At 41.2% G+C, this 22,974-nt stretch overlaps 1 protein-coding gene across 5 annotated transcripts in view; it reads left to right on the plus strand.

Annotated features, from left to right (window-relative positions):
• LOC122797160 (cell wall protein DAN4-like) overlaps positions 1-22,974 on the plus strand; it is an 800,950-nt gene that overhangs the window by 454,971 nt on the left and 323,005 nt on the right. The gene's annotated exons all lie outside the window — the stretch shown is intronic.

A 22,974-nucleotide genomic window follows, 5' to 3' on the forward strand; every position in this document is an offset into this window, starting at 1 on the left:
CTTCATTTAACAAATGCACTCTGCGCTTGGATAAAGTCCACATTACTTGCGTATTCTTTGTAGTGTGTTTCACAAGAACATGCTTTTGTAGATTGCATTTACACTGGTAGCAGTGAGCCAGAGGATGTGCCAAGGTTGTGATGGCACACTCCCATTCCAGAATTAAATACCAAGGTAGTGTAAAGGGTAGCATCATTTGACTAGCTGGTGCATACATCTCTGAAACGAAATGTCATTTTCGACCTCATCCCTTCCCTCCTCCATATCCATTTCTATTTTGCACGAACTCCTATTCCCCCTTCCTGTTTTCTTTTGCCACTTAGTGTAGACCCCAAACACACTAAGGTGTGCCTTTCCCTCTTCCTATCATTGCTGTAGCACCAATGATATTTGCCATTAAATGAAGGGGTCACATCATTTGAACTGAATTCTTGACCACTGAAGTTGGACAGTTTCTAGTAAATCCGATTTTGTAGTATCCTTTATCTGGGTCATTTTGTGTATGTATCCAAATGTAATATACATGTGTAATGCTTAGTTAAAAAATCCATATTAGGAAGACTGGTTTATTTGCCCTTTCGCTGTTTTGCTTTGGTAAAGTTGCTAACAGTGTAATGCCTACCTTCATTCATTTATTATAACTATTACTACTAAAACTCTGGGTTAGTGTGTATGTGACCTGCTTCAGGTAATGGCCACGTGCTATAGTATCTGTAAATCTTTGTTTTCTTTTAGATAATTTGTATTTTGGTTCTAGGTTTTCACCATATAATTCTAAACTGTATGTCCCCTGAAGCTATATACCTTTAGTCTTTCCTGAGAAAAGTCTTTGAACCAGCAGTACCTGCCTGGTTAATAAAAGGAAACCATCTTTCTGACAGTACTTATTGCTGTACCACTGTATGAATGTAGCAGACAAGAATTTAAAACCACCTTGTTGGTGAATATGTATTTATTTTTCTGTGTTAACTGGGTAGATGGGCTAGTCTAGCAACCCTTTTCGTAGGTTCGTAGGGGATTACTAGCCTAATGGCACAAGAGCAACACCCAGGATTTGACAGTATTATATCTTACTATCCATCCCATATCTGGTGAATTATCAGAGTAGTGAGTATTTGTGTTTTGAAGCCCTGTGTCATTTTACAGACTGCCTATGTCCGTAAGGGACATGGGCAGTACCCCAGGAGTGAATTTACAGTTCCTCATCCATTTATCGAAATTCTTTTTTGAAGAGAGTGAGGGACAGGCTTTGTTTTACATAGATTGTAAGTTTTTTCCCTAGATACAGTAGCTTTTGGTATATGAATCTGTCTCTCCAGCAATTTCTTTTAGAGTGAATGCGTAACTCTTGAATAATTTTTCTTGCGAATATGTAATATTTTCATCAGGGATAGATCAGAGAATGCCTTGTAAGTTAGGCACAAGTCACATCTAAATAAATGATATGCGATGTAGTAAAGGGATCAGGCCTTTAGTTGGTCTGCATAAGACATGTCTTATGCTTTGTATTTTTTTTAGTGAGAAACCTTTGGGGCTGCTCCAATTGGTGCAAGTGCCTGGTTAAGTACATGCAGAAGGGAGCATTGTACGTGATTATGGGCCTGATGAGGGTGAAGTACAATAGAACCATGACTTCCTTTGATTTTCATGCCATGTCTTTAGTTATAAGTTGAGCCATACAGGATTTCCTCATTACCGTAGCTACCTGGTGATCAAAGTTTAGGTTACTGTTTATCTATATTCCTTGGTCCCTCACAACTGAGTCTACATTTAGGGGTGTGCTATCAGTGTAATTTGCAGGAGTATCTGATTTACCATAGGTAAGATTATGTATTTTTTAGTATTTAGTCTCAGACCATGGTTTTGATACAAGTCGTTTGTCATTTTTAGGCCTGTTTGTAGGATGTCAACATTGTTTGCGAATTCACTTATTACTCCCAGCTTACAGTTGTCAATGAACTTGGTGAGCCAGGGCCCCCAACATTGACCTTCACTTCAGAAAAGTATATACCAAACAGGAGAGGTCCCAGCACTGACCCCTGTGGAACACCGCTTTTATCAGGTTTCTTATCGGTGGTGGATTCACTTATCTGGACAACATTTGTCCTTTCAGTGAGCCAGTTGGCTATCTGTCTGATGATGTAGGGGTTTATGGCTAACTCTATAAGTTTATCTATGATTCCCAAGTGGGGGATTGTGTCGAAAGCTTTGGTCAGGTCTAGATAAGCAGTGTGTACCATTTTACCCTCATTCATTGCCCTGCTGACTGTCTTGAAGAAGTCCACCAGATTGAATAGGCAAGACCCCCCCCCCCTTGACAAAACCAAATTGGGTCAGTTCCAGTGTTTGGAGACTTCCTATGTCATTAACAGAGGTCCATTGTAATTCTCTCCATGGCCTTGCAGATGAGACTGGTCAGGCTTATGGGTCTGTAGTTCCCTGCATCAGATGATGCCCCCCCCCCCTGTTGTGCAGAGGGCTTAATGTTGTAGTCCACCATTTTTCTGGACAAAGCCCATCCATAGGCTGTGGTTAAAGAAGGTTTTTAGTGGCACTGTTAGATTCTGTTTTAAGCTACTTAAGAAGCATCCTGAAATGTTGTCGCGAACCATGGAGGCTGTGTTCTAGGCTATAGTGAGAACATTAAGGACCTGTTCACTCATAATGACCAGTAGGGGGATTATTGTGGGTAATTCTTTGGGTGTGATCGGAGGTGATTGGGGGGGAAAGTTTGACATGAACTTCTTGACCAGCGGGTTTGCTATAGTTTCAGGCTGTATGCAAGTCTTGCCATTCATGATTAACTCTGCACATTGCTGGGCATTTTTCTTGAGGTTGAGAACATAATTAAAAAAAAGCCTTATGGTTATTTTCTCCTGAGAGACCATCTTTGCTTCATAGTTTGCTGTGGCAGATTTGACTGGCTCTTTTGTTTTGGTTTAGACAGATGAGTGTCTTTTTGTACTGTTTTGTCTGTTCCTTCTTGGCTTTAAAGAGGATTTTTCACTTTTGTTGAATAGCCTGTTTATGCTAGTGAGTCCACCAGGATGGTTTATTTTTGCTAGTAATCATAGATTGGACTCTGACATGTACTGCCTCCTCTATGCAGCTATGAGTGCGGTTGTATAGTGCTGTTGTCTACAGCTCAAAGTATGCCTCAGTCATCTGGGTTCAGAGAGGCTTGAAAGTTTAGTAAACTTTCGTTTAGTTTGAGGTAATTGGCCTTAGCAAAGTTCTTAACAGGTTTGGTGTTTGGCTTCTAGGTTGGTTTTAATGCGAAAGGGGAGAATTTTGTGGTCAGATCTTAACAAGGAGGAGTTAATGCACGGGATGGAGCAGCATCCCCCCATGTTCATGAGTGCTAGGTTAAGGATATCTGTACCTCTAGCTGGGGAGCTAACTAGTTGCTCCAGGGTGTTTGCATTTACAAAGTCTAAAAACCTCTGATCAAGTGAATTATGGGTTGTTTAAGTCTCCATGTTTATGGATGGGTAGTTGAAGTCGCCCAAAAATATGGTGTTGGGGTGAATGTTAAGAGATTCCACTATGTTTAAGTATGAGATGTGGTTTTTCAAACTCATGATAGGGTATCTGTAGCTAGCAAGGATATGATAGAGGATCGCACCTATGGTTAGTTTGGGATGGAGCAGCTCAAGCGAGTCATTTTGTTGGACCAATCTAGCAATGTACTTGTGCTTTATGAAAACTGAGACATTTCCTCCCTTTGTTTTATTCTGAGCTGAGGAGGATCAAAATGTTTGAAATGACCCTGATCATATCTTAGCCTCCAAATTTAACTCCTCCTTCATAGACTCTATAGCTAAGCTTACCACATCTTTCCATAACAACTCATTACCTCCATCCACTCCTCTCACTTGTAACTCATCTCGTTCTGCTACCAGCACCAGCCACCCCCTTCCCTTCACCCTCAAACCCATTCCTGTAAACACCATAAAAAACTCCTTCAAAAATGAAAACCATCTTCTAATGCCCTAGACAACTTGCCATCTAATTTCCTCAAGCTGGCTGCTGATGGCATAGCCATCCCTATCTGTATTGTAATCATTCATTCCATCCAAGAATCCTACATACCCCTCCTCTGGAAAAAAAAGCCTTCATCATTCCTTGCACAAAAGGGGCAACAACACAGATATCTCCAATTTCCGCCCCATAGCCATTCTCTCCCTTATCTCCATAATTCTCGAGAAATGTATTCGCCTACAGCATTTACCTTATCTCTTAGAAAAACATTTGCTGACTTCAGCCCAGCATGGATTCAGACCCGGACCCGGTACCAACACAGCCTCTTCCTTGATAACATCAACCACTCCCGCAAATCTGGAAACGTATCGACCCTTCTAGACCATTCTAAGGCCTTCGATATAATTTCCCATAGCCTACTTTTGTCCCAACTTTCTCTGCTTAACCTTTCCTCCTCTTCCATCAGTTGTTTCTCCAGTTACCTCTCAAATAGGCAGCAGGGCATCAGGTGGAATAACTGTACCTCCTCCTACCTTGACACTCTAACAGGCATCCCCCCAAGGCTCTATCCTGGGACATTTACTATTCAACATCTTCATTAACAATTTTCATCACTGTATCCCAAACGTCAAACTATCCCAATATGCAGATGACTCTACCGTCATCTGCTCTGCTGATTCTCTCCCTAAACTCCTGCATGTTACTCAGGTCGCCATTAACAGCACTGAGACATGGATGCTTAAAAACCACCTAGCTCTCAGTGCATCTAAAACCAAAAATATGATCTTTATCCAATATAAAAACACCAAAATAGACAAAAACTCCTTCTCTATAGTAAGCCAAAACATGATTCCTATTGAAATGGTTACCTACAGCAAGCTTCTGGGTGTCCTTATCGATGAACAACTAAAGTTCAACATTCACCTCCAAACCAACATCAAGAAAACTCACCAGAAGCTCGGAATGCTTTATCGTCATAGTCGCTTCCTTACCTTTTCATCTAAGCTCACCCTCTCTACCACCTACCTCCATCCCTCCCTCATGGGGCCCATCTCCTTACTAATCTGCAAGCCACCCTTAAAGCTAAATTGTCATCCTGTTACAATAAAATAACCCTGTTTGCCACCAACTTCAAATCTTCCTCCCATCATTGCATCGCCCTACACTCTCTAACTACCTCCTTTACATTCAGCTCTCTACTGCTCGGAAACTTGTCTTTAAGCCATCTCAATGCCCCTCCCTCTCCTCCATCCTTAGTATGCATCTCCCCTTAGGTCCAAAAATCAGAATCTACTTGAAGTGTACAAACCCTTACGTACTCCTGAGCAACTTATACTGTCATTTTCTCTAGCACGTAAATGGAACTCGCTTCCTCCCCATGTCCAAACTACGCATAACCTCTCCTCTTTTAAAACTTTGCTACACTCCTATCTCTTTTCAACTTGTGAATGCTCCTGCTCTCACCCCTCCTAACCTCCTCCCAACTAATCCACTTCCCATAATCTCTCCCACCCATAACTCTATTTCTTTTCCTCCTCCACTTCTTTCTCGCCATTAATTACTCCCTTTTATGCCTTACATATTGTATGCATTAGCAATCCACCCATAACAGAATACGCATCATCTCAGGTTGTTCAAAACCTATTATTATTGTGTACTATAAAGATCCATTGTTACTACTATCACTAAATCAATTTGATTTTTGTTCATATTACAGTTGTGTAGTTTTTGTACTAATTTCTGATGATCCTACTTATATAATATTTTGTATTTTCTGTATTAATTCATATTGATTTTTGTTTTATATGTATGTACATGGAGCTTTTCTCTCCGGGTCTCCATTGAAGAAGGGCTCATCTCGGCCCAATGGACTCTCCCGGTTAACAAACTGCAAATAAGTAAATAAAATAAAGGCCTTATACCCTTTGATAGCCAGAGTGCTTTTCATGGTTGTGAACCTTGTTTCCGTGACTGGGAATGCAGTTTTTCATTTGAACTCCAAGCATTTAGCAGCAGTACCTTTAGGTAGCTGAGAGATCTTTGTTATGTTGGAGGGTTTTAACAGCTTGGCGCAGCCTAAAGAAGGCTCTATGGGTATAAATAGTTTTGCCAGTATCCAGAAGCCAAGTGGTGACAAGTGCAAACCATTTCTGGCAAAGCATCGTAGCTTGTCAGTCATGTCTCCCCAGGCTGACCGATATTGAATCCCCTTGTTGTGATGCCAGAAACTAAGCCAGTTGTTGAAGTTGATCATTTTATGCTGGTATTGCGGCATCATTATTGGTGAAGGTAGTTTCATAACTGCCTGAGACACACATTCAGAGAGCTCCATCGTGTCTCCCTTCATGTAGTCCAATCAGGTACGTCTTAGGTCATTTACTGCTATATGTACTATGACCATATCATACTGGTACTTTTTGATGTTCATCGTGTTTCACTGTTGCAGTCATTACTCTTGGGTTATCCTGCTGGCAGGCTACCCGCAGTCGGACTGAATTCCAAAGTCTCGGTCCGGCGTCAGTTGCTGTCACCTCTTCCCTGACTTCAGTGCGCCAGGGGTATAAAAGATGCAGCCAACGCCATTTTCTTAAGTCTTTATTGACGTGCGGTGCCCCAAGCAAAAGCAGTTCGCAAGTACCGGTTGGCCGACTCCTGAGATTTTCAAAATCGAATTTCAGATCCAAAGTCTTCATTAAAGCTAAGTACCCCATTGAGGAAACTTTTTTCTTGCTCCAGACTGATGTCAGAAAAAGTTAACAATTGTATTTCTTGTGGGAAGCAAATACCTCATAAGGATTTTCATTCTTACTGTATTCCTTGCCCAGGCCCTGATCACGATGTTGCTAGCTGTCTGTTTTGTGCTAGATTTAACCAACGCACTATTAAGCATCGGAACAATTTTGCTTTTCATTACTTTGGCCGAAGGTTTAATTATATAATGCCATCGGAACAGCCGATGACCGGAGTTTATAAAAAGTGCAAGGAAGAGGACACGCATCCGAGGTCCAAAACTGACGATGAGGCCCCCGCTAGGCCGGTTCGCCGGTTCTCAGTGAAGTGCTTTTGCTGCCCCTGACGCCCACTACCTCAGAGCCACAGGCTGCTTCCGACTCCCACGTGGAGCCGACTAGGCCTCTGGATACTCAAGGTATTGGACTCTCAGAAACTATTCCCTCAGATGGGTCTGGAGCCGCTGAGCAGTTTTCGGCTTCTGAGGGTGTTTTCAGACCTACACAATTATATGTCAAGCCAACCTCAGCTTCAAAGAAAAAGACTAAAACAGCTCTAAAGACAAAGAAACAAGTACAACATTCTCCTGGACAGATGTCCATGCCTAAGAAACAGATTCTTAAAATGGCCGAAGACCTAATTACTTTTATCAGGGGTTCCCATCCCCCTCATGATAAGAGGCCTAGGCAAGAGACAGAATATGACTCTTCTGATCAGGTTTCAATTTTCTGTGACTCCTCTTTTGAACAGGGATACTCCTTTACTCCCTATGAGGATTCTGATGCTAAAGAATCTATTCCTTCAGCCTCTCCTCCTGAGGATTATTCTTTTGGGGAAACCCTGCATACCATGAGGGAGCATTTTCACTGGGAGAGCCAAGATTACTCAGAATCTAAGAAAAGGCTCAGACTTTCTTTTACTACCTCAGCACAGGCCTCTTGCTATTCCACCTGTTCTAGACATTGTAGATGATGTATTTTCAGAGTCCGGCCTGTCTCCTGACTCTTTACGCCCTGCACCTGCTAAGCCAGACAGATACTACAGGGTTCCAGACTCATAAATTTCTATATAAAAACCCTGCTGCTGACCCAGAAACTATATCTCAGGGTCCCAAAGGCGTCAATGCTTCCACTGCAAAAAACCCTGTCCCCTCTGATGGGGTTCTAGGGCACTGGACAGATGGGGGGGGGGAGTATACACTAATGCTACCTTGGCTGTAAGGGCTTTAAATTGTCAGTTTCATATGCTTAAATATCAGCAATACTTGATGTCACTGCTTAAACAGAAAATGTTGACAAATTCTGAATGTTCTGATAACAAGGAAATGCAGGATTTATTGCATGCAGCTGAACAAGTGGGAAAGCATACTTTGCAATGTGGTTTTGATTCACTGGAGGCCTCTTGCAGGGCTGCTGTTACGGGTTCTGTCATTAGAAGGCATGCTTGTTTAAAGGAACAGAATCTGCCTGATCATGTTAAAGCAAAATTATTGGATGCTCCATTACAGCATGATACTTTGGTGTTAAGGCAGAAGAGGTGTTGAAGAAAATGGAGGATAAAGCGAAATCCATGCAGACAGTTAAGGATTTCCTACAGGTACAGCCACCCAGATTTAGCATGAACTGGCCTACAAAGAATTGGTCCTTTCCAATGTCAGACAGGCCACAAAGAGTCAGATACAGACACCCCAGAGGCAGATCCCAGCCCCAAGGCTCATAAAGACCTAAACAATGGGGTGCTTCTACCTCCAAAAGCAGAGAAGACAAATCACAACCATACAGGAAACAGCCCCAATGACTTTCCTCTGCCAGAACCAAGCACTTATCTTTTGGCAGCCTCTTTAGGGGGAAAACTAGCACTTTTTTCACCAAATTGACACATGATTACCCAGGACAAATGAGCCTTGAACATAGTGTCTCAGGGCTACAGGTTCCACTTTCACACCCTGCCAAGGGCAAAAGGTATGCCATATCTGCTGCACAATCAATGGGCAGAGGTACAAAAACAAGTTTCATCCTTCGTGGACATGAGGACATTCAGCAAGTACCACAACAAGAGCAGGGACAAGGATTTTACTCAAGACTTTTCTTGGTGCCCAGAAAGGACAAAGCCTGGAGACCAATACTGGACCTGTCTATTCTAAACACATTTCTGGATGTTCCAAAATTTGAAATGTTGACTCTGCAGCAGCTACTGCCCATGCTGGGCAAGAAGGCTTGGCTCGTAACTTTGGACCTAAAAGAGGCATACCTGCATGTCCGAATCAGACAATCTTGCAGAAGATACCTCAGATTCATAGCTGGCTCAATGCACTACCAATTCTCTGCACTGCCCTTTGGCTTATCTACTGCACCCAGGGTCTTCACAAAATGCCTGGCACCAGTAATTGCATTTTGCAGACAAAGAGGAATTCAAACATATCCTTACTTGGACGACTACCTTATTCAAGCAGAGAACAAAGACATTCTACTAAAGCATCTGGCATTTGTTAAAAGATTACTAATTTGCCTAGGGTACACAGTAAACGAAAAGAAATCAAAAGTAGTACCCTCTCAAGAGATAATATTCCTGGGTGCAAGCTTAAATACAACTGCCCAGATGGCTTATCTCACGCCAGACAAACAAAGGCAACTGACTTCTTACTTCAAAATGTTGGCAACAAAGACCCAGTTATCTGCAAGAAAAATTCTGCAGGCTGTGGGCTTCATGGCATCCTGCATTCTGCTAATTCCATATGCCACACGGCATATGAGGAAACTACAGTGGTATCTAAAAGGTGTTTGGACTCAACATTGCCACAGCCTGGAAACATTAATTACCCTCATTCCCTACCTGCAACAGGATTTTCGATGGTGGGCACAGGCCTGTCACCACAACAAGGGACAGCCATTCACTTTACCCACAGCCAGGCAGACACGAACAACGGATGCATCAGATTATGCCTGGGGGGCCCTCATGGCAGGAAAATGTATTCAGGGCACATAGCCCGCAAGCCAGATGCATCTTCATATCAATCAAAAAGAGATGCTAGCTGTTCAGAATGCCCTGACAGCTTTCAAGGATCTGTTTCATCCAGGACAACTGATAAAGACGGACAACACTACAATCATGTGGTACATAAACAAGCAGGGAGGCACACATTCCTACCCCCTCTGCAGACAAGCCATGACTTTGTGGGACACAGCATTGACTTATCAAGTTCACCTGCAAGCACAATTCCTGCCAGGAAAAATAAATACTCTGGCAGATGAACTAAGCAGAAACCTCATGGATCCCCACGAGTGGAAACTGGATCCACAAGTCTTCAGCATGATAACAAGGAAATGGGGATGCCCAGACATAGATCTATTTGCCTCCCCTCACAAGTGCCAACTACAGAGATTCTGCACGATGATTTATCACAAGCAAGCATGGAAAGTGGATGCCCTATCCTTCAGCTGGAAAAACCTAACAGTATATGCCTTTCCTCCACTGCCTCTCCTCCCCAAGGTACTCTTGCAGACAAGAGAGGCCAAAAATGATACTGATTGCCCCACACTGGCCACGCCAGCACTGGTACCCAATCCTAAAGAACTTGTCTCAAGGTCCAGCCTGGACATTGCCTCAAACGTCTCACATACTGATCCAACAAAACAAATCAGATCGTGCACAGCCAACTGAGGACCTTAAATCTATCTGGCAGGATGGCAGATAATGTAGCCATTCAGAACACTCCTCTCTCCAAAGCTGTAATGGATGTTATCTTGGAGGCCAGGAGGCCCAGTACCAGAAAATCTTATGCAGAAAAATGAAAGAGATTCTGTGCTTGGAACCAGGAACAAGGAATTGACACGTTTGTACCAAATATTCCTCAGATTTTACAATACTTAACTGAGATTCTGGACAAAGGCCTATCCTTTTCATCAGTTAAGATTCATGCCTCTGCCATTTCAGCCCATTACAATACAGAACCACCTATCCTTTCTCATCCTTTAATAAGGCAGTACCTCAGAGGGGCCAAAAACATAAGACCTCCAGGGAGAGCACCAATACCTGCATGGGACCTCAATTATGTCTTGGAAAAACTCACACTGCCTCCTTTTGAGCCAGCCTCAACAGCTGATATAAAATTCTTATCCTGGAAAACGGCTTTGCTCCTAGCAATAACCTCTGCAAGATGAGTCTCGGAGTTACAGGCACTCATGGCTGTGGAACTTTTTATCATTTTCCATCAAGACAGGGTTTCTCTGAGGATGAACCCTACATTTATGCCTAAGGTGGTGTCCAGCGTGGCCCTTAATAAAACCATTCACTTGCCTACCTTTTATCCAAACCCACAGAACAAGGGGGAGAAGAGACTTCTGCATTCTTTGGACATACACAGACAGCTACGCTTCTACTTGGACAGAACTAAAGCTTACAGAAAGACTGAGCAACTTTTATTGGCATATGTTGCAGGATCACAAGGAAACGCCATCTCAAAATAGACTATTTCAGAATGGATAGGCCATTGCATTCATTTCTGCTACTCACAGCATGACAAATCAGTGCCTAAGAGCATTAGGCCACATTTCTACCAGAGCAGCAGCCACTTCAGCAGCCTTCCTCAGAGGAGTACCAACCAAAGACATCTTAGAGGCTGCAACTTGGAGTTCAGTGCACACTTTTACAAAGCACTACCACTTACCTCTCTACTCTAAATCCAGAGCAGGCTTTGCCACTGCAGTTCTGCAGGGCCTCATAGCCTCTCCTAATCCTATTTAGCCCAGCCACCCATCCTCAGCTTTGGGATTCAACCCAAGAGTAATGACTGCAACAGTGAAACACGATAAACCTAGTACAGTTGTGTACCTACCATAAATGTAGATGTTCGAGTGTATTCACTGTTGCAGTCCAGGTTACCCTCCCACCATCCCCCTTTCATTTGCTGGGTTTTATCTGTACTTCTCTATTCTATACAACCTATGTGGTGTATTTGCTTGTAGATGAAGGAAATGTTTACTTTAGTGCATTCATGTTTATTGGCATAATCTATTTAGCGTACCCTTTTGGGGGCACCTGACATCTGGGGCAAGAAAAACTGAAGACAATGGCGTCGGCTGCATCTTTTATACCCCTGGCACACTGACGTCAGGGAAGAGGCGACAGCAACCGACGCCGGACCAAGACTTTGGAATTAAGGCCGACTGCGGGTAGCCTGCCAGCAGGATAACCCAAAGGTAATGACTGCAACAGTGAATACACTCTAACATCTACATTTATGGTAGGTACACAACTGTACTTTTTAAAGAAAAGTGCTTGCATGATCCTGGCTCCATTCAGACAGCTCACTGTGGTATTCCTTGTTTAGCCTGGTAAGGAGGACATCATTATGCCTTACAATAGAATCCCCAATAACTAGAATATTTGGGTATGTGGTATGTTGCTTTATGGGCTTGGAAGCAGGGCTGCTTTGATTTTCAGAGTTGTGTATTGTGTGAGGTGCTGTTTTTGAGTGTGCGCAAGGCCACTGAGAGATGCTTTTAGGAGATCTTGGAGATCTGGGTAGATTACAAATGAGTACATTTGCATATGTGAGTCTGTGTGTTTGTTCCTTAGTGTTGGTAATGCATGTTTTGGGTGTAATGCTGACAACCTGGTTTGCATTTTTCATGTGTGTATGTGAGAGTTTTGAATCCAGTGACATTGCATCAACATCTCTCACACTGTTTGTATATTATAAAATGAAATGGTTGTTAGTGAACATAATAAAGTTAGTATACTAGCTCAGGATGCCCATATCCACCAGGCCAGAAATAGTGATGACAGGGAAGCATCAATCCATTATACCAGATCTTTAGTAGATGGGAAGGAGTAGGGCAGAGTCACTTAAAGGTCTAAGTGAAAGTGCTGTACCATTAGATGGCATGCAGTGGTGCTGCCCTCTGCACAAACTGGTAGCTCTTTGAGCAGCTATGAACAGTGGGAGAATATGGAGAGCATTTCCTACAGAACATTTTAAACTGGAGAGGTTTGCTTGTATACAAGGCATGGGTAATCGTGTTTGCATCCGCAACCTGGGTCATAGGAGCACTTCATACATTATATACAAAAACATCAGTAAACAAATGATAATAAAAACAATAGTTATACTAAATGTACATGATTGCAGCATGATTTTACATTGCAATGTTGATTATCTTTTTTTAGCCATCTGTCACCCAGCACATAAACACAGTTTTCCAGGGACATCATGGCACACCAAGCAGATTTTTGTGTGCAACAATGAATGTACTAGAGACCATGTAAACAACAACACTAAACTTGTCAAAACTCTGTTTTCGATGGTTGCATTAAGTAGTGCTGGTATTGTTTCCTTTTCCCTCTTGTGTGAGATTTGGCCTACCTGCTTTTAAAAGCAGTTGGTGCTTTACATATTTAAGGTATGTAGCAAGCCTTTCATATCATGTAAGGCCCTACACACACTCTGAGGAATTGGACCTCATAACAGTGGAGAACATTGTATTCCTGATTTAATACTTCTCCCTTAAAGACTCACTATAACTTTTATATGTATATATATATATATATATATATATGTATATATATATATATATATATATATATATATATATATATATATATATGTATATATATATGTATATGTATATATATATATATATGTATATATGTATATATATATGTATATATATATGTATATATGTATATATATATGTATATATATATATATATATATATATATATATATATATATATAAAATGTGTGTATGTTACTTTGTTCCCCTCAAAGTGGGGAAATCATTTCAAATATATGGTTGCTTCGGTTACTTCAGTTTGTTCTCATGATGTGTGCAAGTATCATATAACTAGCCCAAGGGGGTCTGTTTTTAACATTTTCAAATTCCATTGTTCTGAGAGTTGTATTAACATATGATATCCTAGTGCACACTTGCATTGGTGGTGTCGTGCTGCAGTTACACTGAAACTCTTTTATAAAGGAGTTTCTAAAATATATTTACAGGATGTGCTTTAAAAAAAGAAGAATCCTGTGTTGCATCCAAGAAAACTCACACAGCTATTGGAATTGCTCCTTTTCCCATACTTGGTTTTGATGAATTGTTGTCAAGTTGATAGGCATACTGTGAGACCTGAAAGGTGAAAACACATCTTGTTCTCATGTCAGTACACCTCCCAGGCATGGTGAGATTTCAAAAGATAGAGTCATGAAGACTCCAAAAATTAATTATTACTGTTGGTGTGTATAGTTATAACACACAAAACCATGTTATCTCTCTCTTAGACAGTTGAGTTTTGTCTTTAAGAAAAAGTCTTTCCCAAAAAGCATTATATTATAGTCGCCTCATGTTTATTCTAAGTAAAAGCCAAAAACAGTGAGTATGCTTTATTTTAAGAACAGAGCATTGGAGTATGATAGCAACTTATTCAAAGCTGAGCAGTATGCAGGGCGAATAATACAGGTGATCAGCTCTGGTACTGGATATTTGCTGTTAAAGTAGAACAAAATCTGCAGTAAGTGTGTGTGTGCGTGTGTGTGTGTGTGTGTGTGTGTGTGTGTGTGTGTGTGTGTGTGTGTGTGTGTGTGTGTGTGTGTGTGTGACTCATAAATTACATATGTAGAATATGAGGAGTCTGCTTTAAAATGAAAAAAATATCTTCTACCATAAGGTTAGGAAGCAAGCTTTGTGATAAGCGAGTGATAAAGCCACAAGTCACAATATCTGCTCCCTAATGCAACAGTACAAGATATGACATTTGTTCAACAACAGAACCCATATACATATTCAGTGAATCTTTTCTGCCTTTTTTATTGTGCTTTGCTGTTTTACATTTCTGTATCAGTAGAATCCAGTAATGCATTGCTTTGTGTTTGCACAGTTTTTATAGAATTTTCTGATTGCATCTTTTAATGTTTAAGGGTTTGGCTTTATCTACAGACATAGTAATGTTATTTTTCATAGCAGCTAAGATGATTATTTTTCTTTAGAGTTTACTTTTCTGCACTTTTGTATTTGTCAGTAGGTTTAGGTTAGCTGGAGGTTCATTGTGGTTATAGACTTTGGAACTTAATGATAGCAGTGCTGCCTTGGAGAGCTGATGATTTTCACAGCATCATCAAAGGCTGCGAATCATGTTGTGCTCTTGTGATTTTATTTGGTTGAGTTTTTGTTGGTTTGTTTTATTGAAAACATAATTGGATAAGCAGGTGTGATTGATAAGATATTAATGTTAGCTATGTTTGATTAATGAGGGTTTTTTAATTGCAGATTTACTGCATTTTTGTGGTGGTCATCTCATTCAAAACTATAATGTTTTTTGTACACATTCCATTAACACCCTTAGCTCTTTACGGCATCCAGAACATTCTTGGGTCTGACTTTTTAACTAAGTGACTTACCAGCTTTTTAGTAGGCAGGATTAGAAAGAGCAAGGACTTATTAATAAAATGGCACCAAGATTGTTAATCTAAGATACCCCACAGTAGAAAAGTTGTGATTATCTTATGCTTTTAAGTTGATTTTTCAGAAAATGCTCTGGAATGCAAAGATGATCCCTTCCTCCACAGCCGTATTGAAGTCCCTCAAAGCTCCATTCTAGGACCCCTACTCTTCAACATTTTCACAAACAACCTTCACACTGCCTCTCACCCTGGGACCCTCATTCAGTATGCTGATGATTCCATCATAATCTGTCCTGCTCAATCACTAACAGAACTATTTTTAAAAACTCATCAGTCCTTTACTGCAGTTGAATCCTGGCTAAGAAATGCCTGACTCTTTCTTAATCCAAATAAGGCAAAACTAGTACTATTTCATCCCAAAAACACCTCCCCTGTCACTGATCATAGATTCATAGATTGTTACTAAGCTAACAACCCAGGGGGCCTTTCTAAGCCTAGCCAAATTTTCCCAAAAGAATAATGATGGCTTGTTTCCAAATAGGACATTGAGGGCCAGGCATTTATATGTTACCTCTGTCCGTAAGGGACGTGGATGCCAGGCCCAGTGTAAATTTCCTATTTCCCCTCCACTGTTCTAGGTTGCACTTAAATTTACTCTTCTCCCATGTTTTCTGTATTTTAGGCTTTTCTGCTGTCTGGCATTTCTACTGACAGCATTTCAGTAGTGAGCCCAGGCAGCTAGCAATGTGAAACAAAAGAAGTAATTTGATACTAGATAACAAGTAAAAAGTAAACTACAAGCTTTCATGTCTTCACAATGTGTGTGTGGATGTGTATCTATATATGTATCTATATCTGTGTGACGATGTGAGGTGTTGCCAGCTATGCCAGGAGAAGTAGGGCAGTGGATGTGTAACATATGCCGAGGCAGCTAGCTGGAATTTTATAAATATTTATATGCCATTTGTATATCAAACTGATTTGTACAGATGCTAGTGTTGAAAATTTATTTGTAAGCTGCTTGTGATAAAAATTTACCAACAGTGTGCCCTGCTGGAAAGAAAAAGAAATATATGTGTATTGTTGTAACTGTTTAAATGTATATGTTTCAACGGATGTAGGACATTTGCTCGAATTAGCAAACGTCTCAATCCATAACCACTGAACACACTTTAATGAAAGCGCTTTCATCGAAAAAGTGCTTTCGTTAAAGTGTGTCAAAGGAAAAAACTTCAAAGACCAATACACGTAAGGTTCAGTTAAGGTATATTTATTTACTTGCTGCAAGGAGACAAAAACATGCAAATACAAGGATTTGTCTAACTACTAACAGGAAGTATGCTCATTCTTATACTATTTTACAAGACATGGCCTTCTATGGCTGACGTAATCAAACACAACTTTCAGTATTGTTCTACAGCAGATGTTACTCAGATTTTCTGCTGACATGACTAGATTTGTGAGAAACTTTTGAGAAAAACAACCTGGCCTTGGTGGGCACTAATTCGTTTACAAGCTACAATTCTACAGTGTTACATTTCAAGGTACTCTTCCAATTCAGATACAAGCAAATGCTGATTGCTGTTCATATTTTCAAACAGGCTTTGTCCTAATTATCTATGGCTTCTACAGCTGTGTATTTTCTCACAGCACAAACGGAACTTCTTGTCTAAGCTTCATACAAGTAGTATTGTTCTATTCATTATTTTCCTAACATAAGCAGGAATCATCTGCTTCTCAGTAAATTTCCAAGGCACAAGCAAGATTTTAGCTAACAATACAAGGTCAGAAAGCATCTGCAGTTTGTACAGATTTATGCAGTATGAAATAGAATAAATGTGTTAACCCTTTTCAAGCTGTAAATGCACTAAGCATATTACTAATACACACATTAATACATATTTTTCTGACATTTCCCCCCTTTTAATACTTGTATTCTACTTTCAAAATAAGCATAAATAGTTTGTTTTCTTCTCCTAACCTCTTCCACTCAGGATTTGCACTTGAGGGTCATTCAGTTTAAACTTATGAAAGCATTTTCAATCTTTTAACAGTTCTTCAAACTCAGTACATTGATATAAGGTTTCAGAAACTGACATGTCTATAAAGTCTTTAATCAGTCTTTTCATGCAGGGGGTGTCACAACAAACACATACTCCCAGTAGGAGCATTCCTACACAAATGGCAGTCAGGATGTTCATTAGGATGGTACCCCACCCCCCAAACCATTTCTGGAAAAAGTCCATCAGTGGGTTTGGGCCTGGCTTGGTCATGGCCGACACTTGCTGAATTACCTCAAGATGATTGTCTATCTCGTGTTTATGGTCAGGAATATACGAGCAGCATTCTTCTTGGATTAAAGCGCAAGTACCACCTTTTGCCGCTAGGGTGAAGTCGAGAGCCATGCGGTTTTGAAGCACTACAGTTCTCATAGCATTCAGTTCATCAGTCACCAATTCGAGAGCGGAAAAAGTTGCATTACTCATTACTTCGAGAAGTTTTAACAGTTTTCTCAGTTCCCAGATCGATTTCACTGCTCCATACGCCGATGATATGCCTGCCCACGATATAATTCTATCACTCAAGTCCATATGTGTCAGTCCTTTGCCTATGGAATGATGGTCTTTTCAACGAGCATCGATTTGTCCCACTGGATTTACAGGTTTCTTGACGACCTCTCGGACATTTCAAATTTTTCCTCGAGGCAAAACTGCAGTGTGTCTTATGGCCGGAACCAGGTAACCCAAAAAACAACTGCCGGACCAATTCTCAGGTAACCATTCGTATGCCTTTCTGCCACACACAAAATATCAATCCTCTACTTTAGTAGTAACCTTGCTATGAATATACACTCGCCCTGCATGAAACATTTTTCTATCAATTATAGACAGTTGTTTATAAAGAACAGAATTATGTTTTACTTCATCAAGTGTTTTATGCATCAATCCAAGAAATGAATCATAGTTTGTATTACAATAAAGATCTACATTGTTACCTTTAGTGTAACATTTATAAGGAACAGTCACATTGCAATTGCTCCAACTCACCTGAACAGTATAATTTTTATAAAAACACACAGTTCCCTTTTGTGGAACAGACAAGTGCAATGCTATTTTATCTTGTGATGTAATGATTGAGGTATCATAAATCAAGTTCTCCCAGGTCTTATTGTCCCCTAGGGGGACTGTAGTCATTAATAACCCCCCGAATGCTGTCAGCAAAGCTGTGCAAATCCAGCAATTCGAAACATTGAAAGTCTCAGCATACACATATTTGATTGCCTGGTAAGTGTTAAAGTTGATGAGTAATGCTTCACGTTTATTCAGTTCAGTCTGTGTGGCTGGGAAAAGGAAAGGCCACAACAAAAAGATTATTGTCACTAGTACAGTTAACAGGATGATAGGCTCAGTCCTGGGACCTCTCTTGTTCGGTATATATTTCTCGGAGGTACAGGCCAACACGGAAGGACTGTGGCTGACCAAGTTCGCAGATGACTGCAAACTGGGCGCCATAATCGACTCTCCAGCCGACACAAGCATCCTCCAAAAGGGCCTCATAGAAATAGACAACTGGTGCCAGAGCCATGGCCTCAAGCTAAATGCCAAAAAGTATATAGTCATCCCCTTTGGCAAAAACAAAGTGCCCACAAATTACCACATAGGTGGTAATCCATTGAGTACAGAAGAAGTAATTAGGGACCTGGGGACCCAAGTTGATAGCAATCTCTCATTTGACAACCACATGGCCAAAGTGGTTAGAAAAACATTTTATATAGCCCACCTAATCATGAAGGGATTCACATCTAGATCAGGGGAGGTCATCATGCCTCTTTACTCATCCCTCATCAGGCCCATAATTGAGTACAATGCCCCTTTTGGGATGTACCTTACCAGACACCTGCAGCAACTGGAAAGACCCCAAAAGTACCTCACCAAGAGGATCAAAGGGCTCAGACAGATGCCATATGCTGCCCGGTTAAAGAAACTCCAGCTCTACTCAGTGGCATACCACCTGCTCAGAGGCGATCTGTGCCTGACATATAAAGCCATGTCCAACCCGGAATTAATGGACATGCTGCAACTCAGAAAATCCAAATCCCATCGAGCTACGCGCTCGAGAGACTTGAACCTCAGCACTGAAATAAATAGGACATGCTGGAGGGACAGATTCATAACCCAGAGGCTCCCTTCACTCTGGAATAAAATCCCAGTCCAGGTTAGGCAGAGTCCCTCATTGACTGTCTTCAAGAGGAACCTTGATGAGTGGATGGGAGATCGTAGGTTTACCCCGGGTATCACTTCTGTGTCACTGTTAAGACAGAAGCACAGTATACTAACCTCGAAAAAGGGCATAGCAAAATTAATTTAAAATGGGTGGCGAAAGCCAAACACACTCTGGCTAGGCTTATAAATGCCCTAGGGGCAGATAGCTTAGTATGAACCTATGAACTTCTGAGGATAGGGTTGTTCTGCATTCCTGTTTCTTCTGGGCTCTATCATTTTTAGTCTTGGCATGTGACAAGATTTTTGTCCAGTTCAAAGTTCTTTACTAATTTACAGTGCGTCAGGTGGATCCAGGAGGTGCGCTCCGCTATCTTGACTGCAGTGGGTGTCGACAGAAGCACTTGATATGGACCTTTCCACTTTGATGATGCCCAATTATTTCTCTTTACTGTCTTCACCCAAATCCAAGTTCCAGGGGACACTGCCACTTCTGACGGTCTGGTTCGTTCTTTATCTGAAACAGAATTTGACTGCAACAAGTGTTTAGAATTTAACAAGTTTTGCATGTACTCAGCTAGTGTACTATCAGCTTCCTGGTCTGCGGGCACGAGAGATTTCCACTGAGGTATATAATAAGCCCTTCCAAATAATTTTTCAAAAGGAGTCAATCCTTTTGCATTCAGAACAGTTCTCATGCTCAACAGTGCCAGGGGCAGACAGTACACCCAATTTCTCTGCGTTTCTACTATTAACTTCCTTAGCTTATTCTTTAAAATCCCATTATGCCTCTCTACTAGCCCTGCAGATTGTGGGTGATACGCACAATGATTTTTTAAAGAAATACCAAAATGTCTACTTAACTGTTGTATGGTCTGGTTTACGAAGTGTGTGACGTTGTCACTGTAGATCCTTTCCGGAATGCCGAATCTAGGGATGATTTCTTTAACAAGGACTTTGGCCACAGTTGCTGCGTCTGGATTTTTAGTCGGAAAGGCTTCCACCCATCTGGAAAACATATCTACAATGACAAGACAATACTTCTTATTTTCACATTTATTCAACTCTATGAAATCCATACAGATAGTATGAAATGGATACGGTGATGTAGGGGAAACTCCCTTGCTTGGGCTTTAAAGCCGCTTGTGCCTGATGTTTATTACAAACATGGCACATCGAACAGAATTTTTTAGTGTAATTTAAGAATCCATATGTCGTGAACACTTGGTTCACCAGCTGTACCATCCCCCCTGTTGAGACACGGCACTGCCCATGGCTCAACAAAGCTGCATATCTAAACAAATTAGACGGCAATATCGGTTTCCCTTCTTTAGAGATGTACAGCCCCTTCTCGAGAATTGCTCCTCGTTTTACCCATCTTTGTTTTTCAACTTGCGTAGTAAGTGTCTGCATTGTCTTTAACATTTTCTAAGTCTAAAATCTCAGAGGGTTGTAATTCCTCATTCAAAAGAAATACTTCTGAAGCTGCCTGCTTTGCAGCTGTATCAGCTCTCGCATTACCTTCTGAAATCCTGTCCTGTTGCTTGGTATGAGCTGTGCATTTACAAATAGCTACTTTCTGAGGTAACTGGATAGATTCTAAAAGATCTAAAATAAACTGTGCATGATTGATTGGTTTGCCAGTAGATGTTATCATTCCTCTATTTTTCCACTGTTGCACAAAAACATGTACAGTAGAAAAAGCATACTGGCTGTCAGTAAAAATGTTCACACATTTACCCTTTGCTAAGGTACATGCCCGTGTCAAGGCAATCAATTCTGCTGCCTGTGCAGATAAATTGTGTGGTAAAAATTTCGCTTCTATAATCTCAATATCAGAAACTACTGCATATCCTACTAGGTTCTGTCCTGCAGGACCCCTTTTGCATGAGCCATCCACGTAGTATGTCACCTCAGCATCATCCAAGGGAACATCCGTAAGGTCTTTTTTAGGCAGTGTCTTTTGCTCAATCACCTGCAGGCAGCTGTGTGGTGTGCCATCTGCAGGGGTTGGGAGCAAGGTAGAAGGGTTCAAAGTCGTACATCGTTCAATTGTCATATGAGGTTGGCTCAACAATATAGTCATACAGGAAAGATGCCTAGCAGGGGAAAGATATGCTACCTTCTCTTGCAGTAAAATAATCGCGACTGCATGAGGCACTCTGTGTGAGAGGGTGGAACAAAACTACTGAGGCCGAAGCCTGTACTGCCATTGCAGCTGCAACTACTGCTTGTACACAGTGGGGGGTAAAGACTGTGCCACTGGGTCCAGTTGTGATGAATAGTAAGCAATAGGGCGTTGCTTGTCCCCATGCTGCTGTGTTAACACTGATGTCATATAACCTTGCTTACAATCTACAGTTTGGAAAAAACGTTTATGATAGTTTGGTAATCCCAAAACTAATGAGGACGCTATTAACTGTTTCAGTTTGCAGAAAGCAGATTCTGCTTCTGGTGTCCATTGTAACAAATCCTGTGCTGCCATAGGCTTTTTATAAATCAGGTTAGTCAGTGGCACAGATTCCAAGGCATAGTTTGGAATCCAACTCCGACAAAAATTAGTTGTACCCAGGAAGGACATAATTTCCTTCTTGGTAGTGTGTTTTGGTGCTTGCAAAATCGCTACTTTTCTGTCCTCAGCTAATGTCCTACTTCTCTTGGATATTACATATCCTAGGTATTTAACTTGTTTTTTCCAAAGCTGCAATTTATTTTTGTTTACTTTGTCCTTCAGTGGCTAAAAATTGTAATAGCACTATGGTATCTTCTTTACAATCTTGCTGGGTGGGGGCCCCAGCAGGATATCATCAACATAAAGCAAAATCTGACTACCTCTTTGTGGGGTAAATCCCGCCAAGTTGCTTGCCATTTCTTGTGAGAATATTGTTGGACTTTCACAATACCCCTGTAGTAGTCACGTATATGTATACCTTTTCCCCTGAAATGTGAATGCAAACCAATACTGGCTGTCAGGGCGTATCGGTATTGAGAAGAACGCATTGCTGATATCTACCACAGAAAAATATTTCTGTTGAGGTTTTAAATCATTCAACAGGGTGTGTGGGTCTGGCACTGTAGGTGCCCTTGGTATTACTACGTCATTTACAGCTTGTAAATCTTGGACCGTACGCCACTCTCCATTCGCTTTCTTAACAGGAAATAAGGGTGTGATGTAATGGGATCCTATCTCGCCTACATTCATGACAGATAGGTTCGGAGCCGATCCATCGGCTCCGACTCGGCAACTTATATACTAGCACGAAGTCTCTCATTGGCTGGGCTATACCCTATCCCAGGATACACTACACCTGCTTCCCCAGATCTTGTTTGCCGCTTTACAAGCTGGACGTGGTCTCGACTTGGCTGGAGCTAAGTGTTTTATCTTTACCTTTATTGGTCTTTGACCTTGGGGTTTTTTGTCAGATATTAACCAAACAGCTGTTTTAACAGCTTCTTTATTCTATTTGTGAAAGTTTGAGTGCTGAGTGTCGTCTAGTACTTGTTCTTTTTTTGTCGGGCAAGGCCCGTTTTAGTTAGAGGGCCCTTGCCCTATCCTTGTGTATTTTTAGTTAAAAGGCTTTATTTTCTATTAATTTTAATTCCCTTGTGGTTCTTTGTGCTTTCGGGCCAAGCCTGTTTAAATTA

The sequence above is a fragment of the Protopterus annectens genome, chromosome 3.part0 (assembly GCF_019279795.1).
Source record: "Protopterus annectens isolate FY-2018-M chromosome 3.part0, PAN1.0, whole genome shotgun sequence".
NCBI classification, from domain to species: Eukaryota; Metazoa; Chordata; order Ceratodontiformes; family Protopteridae; genus Protopterus; species Protopterus annectens.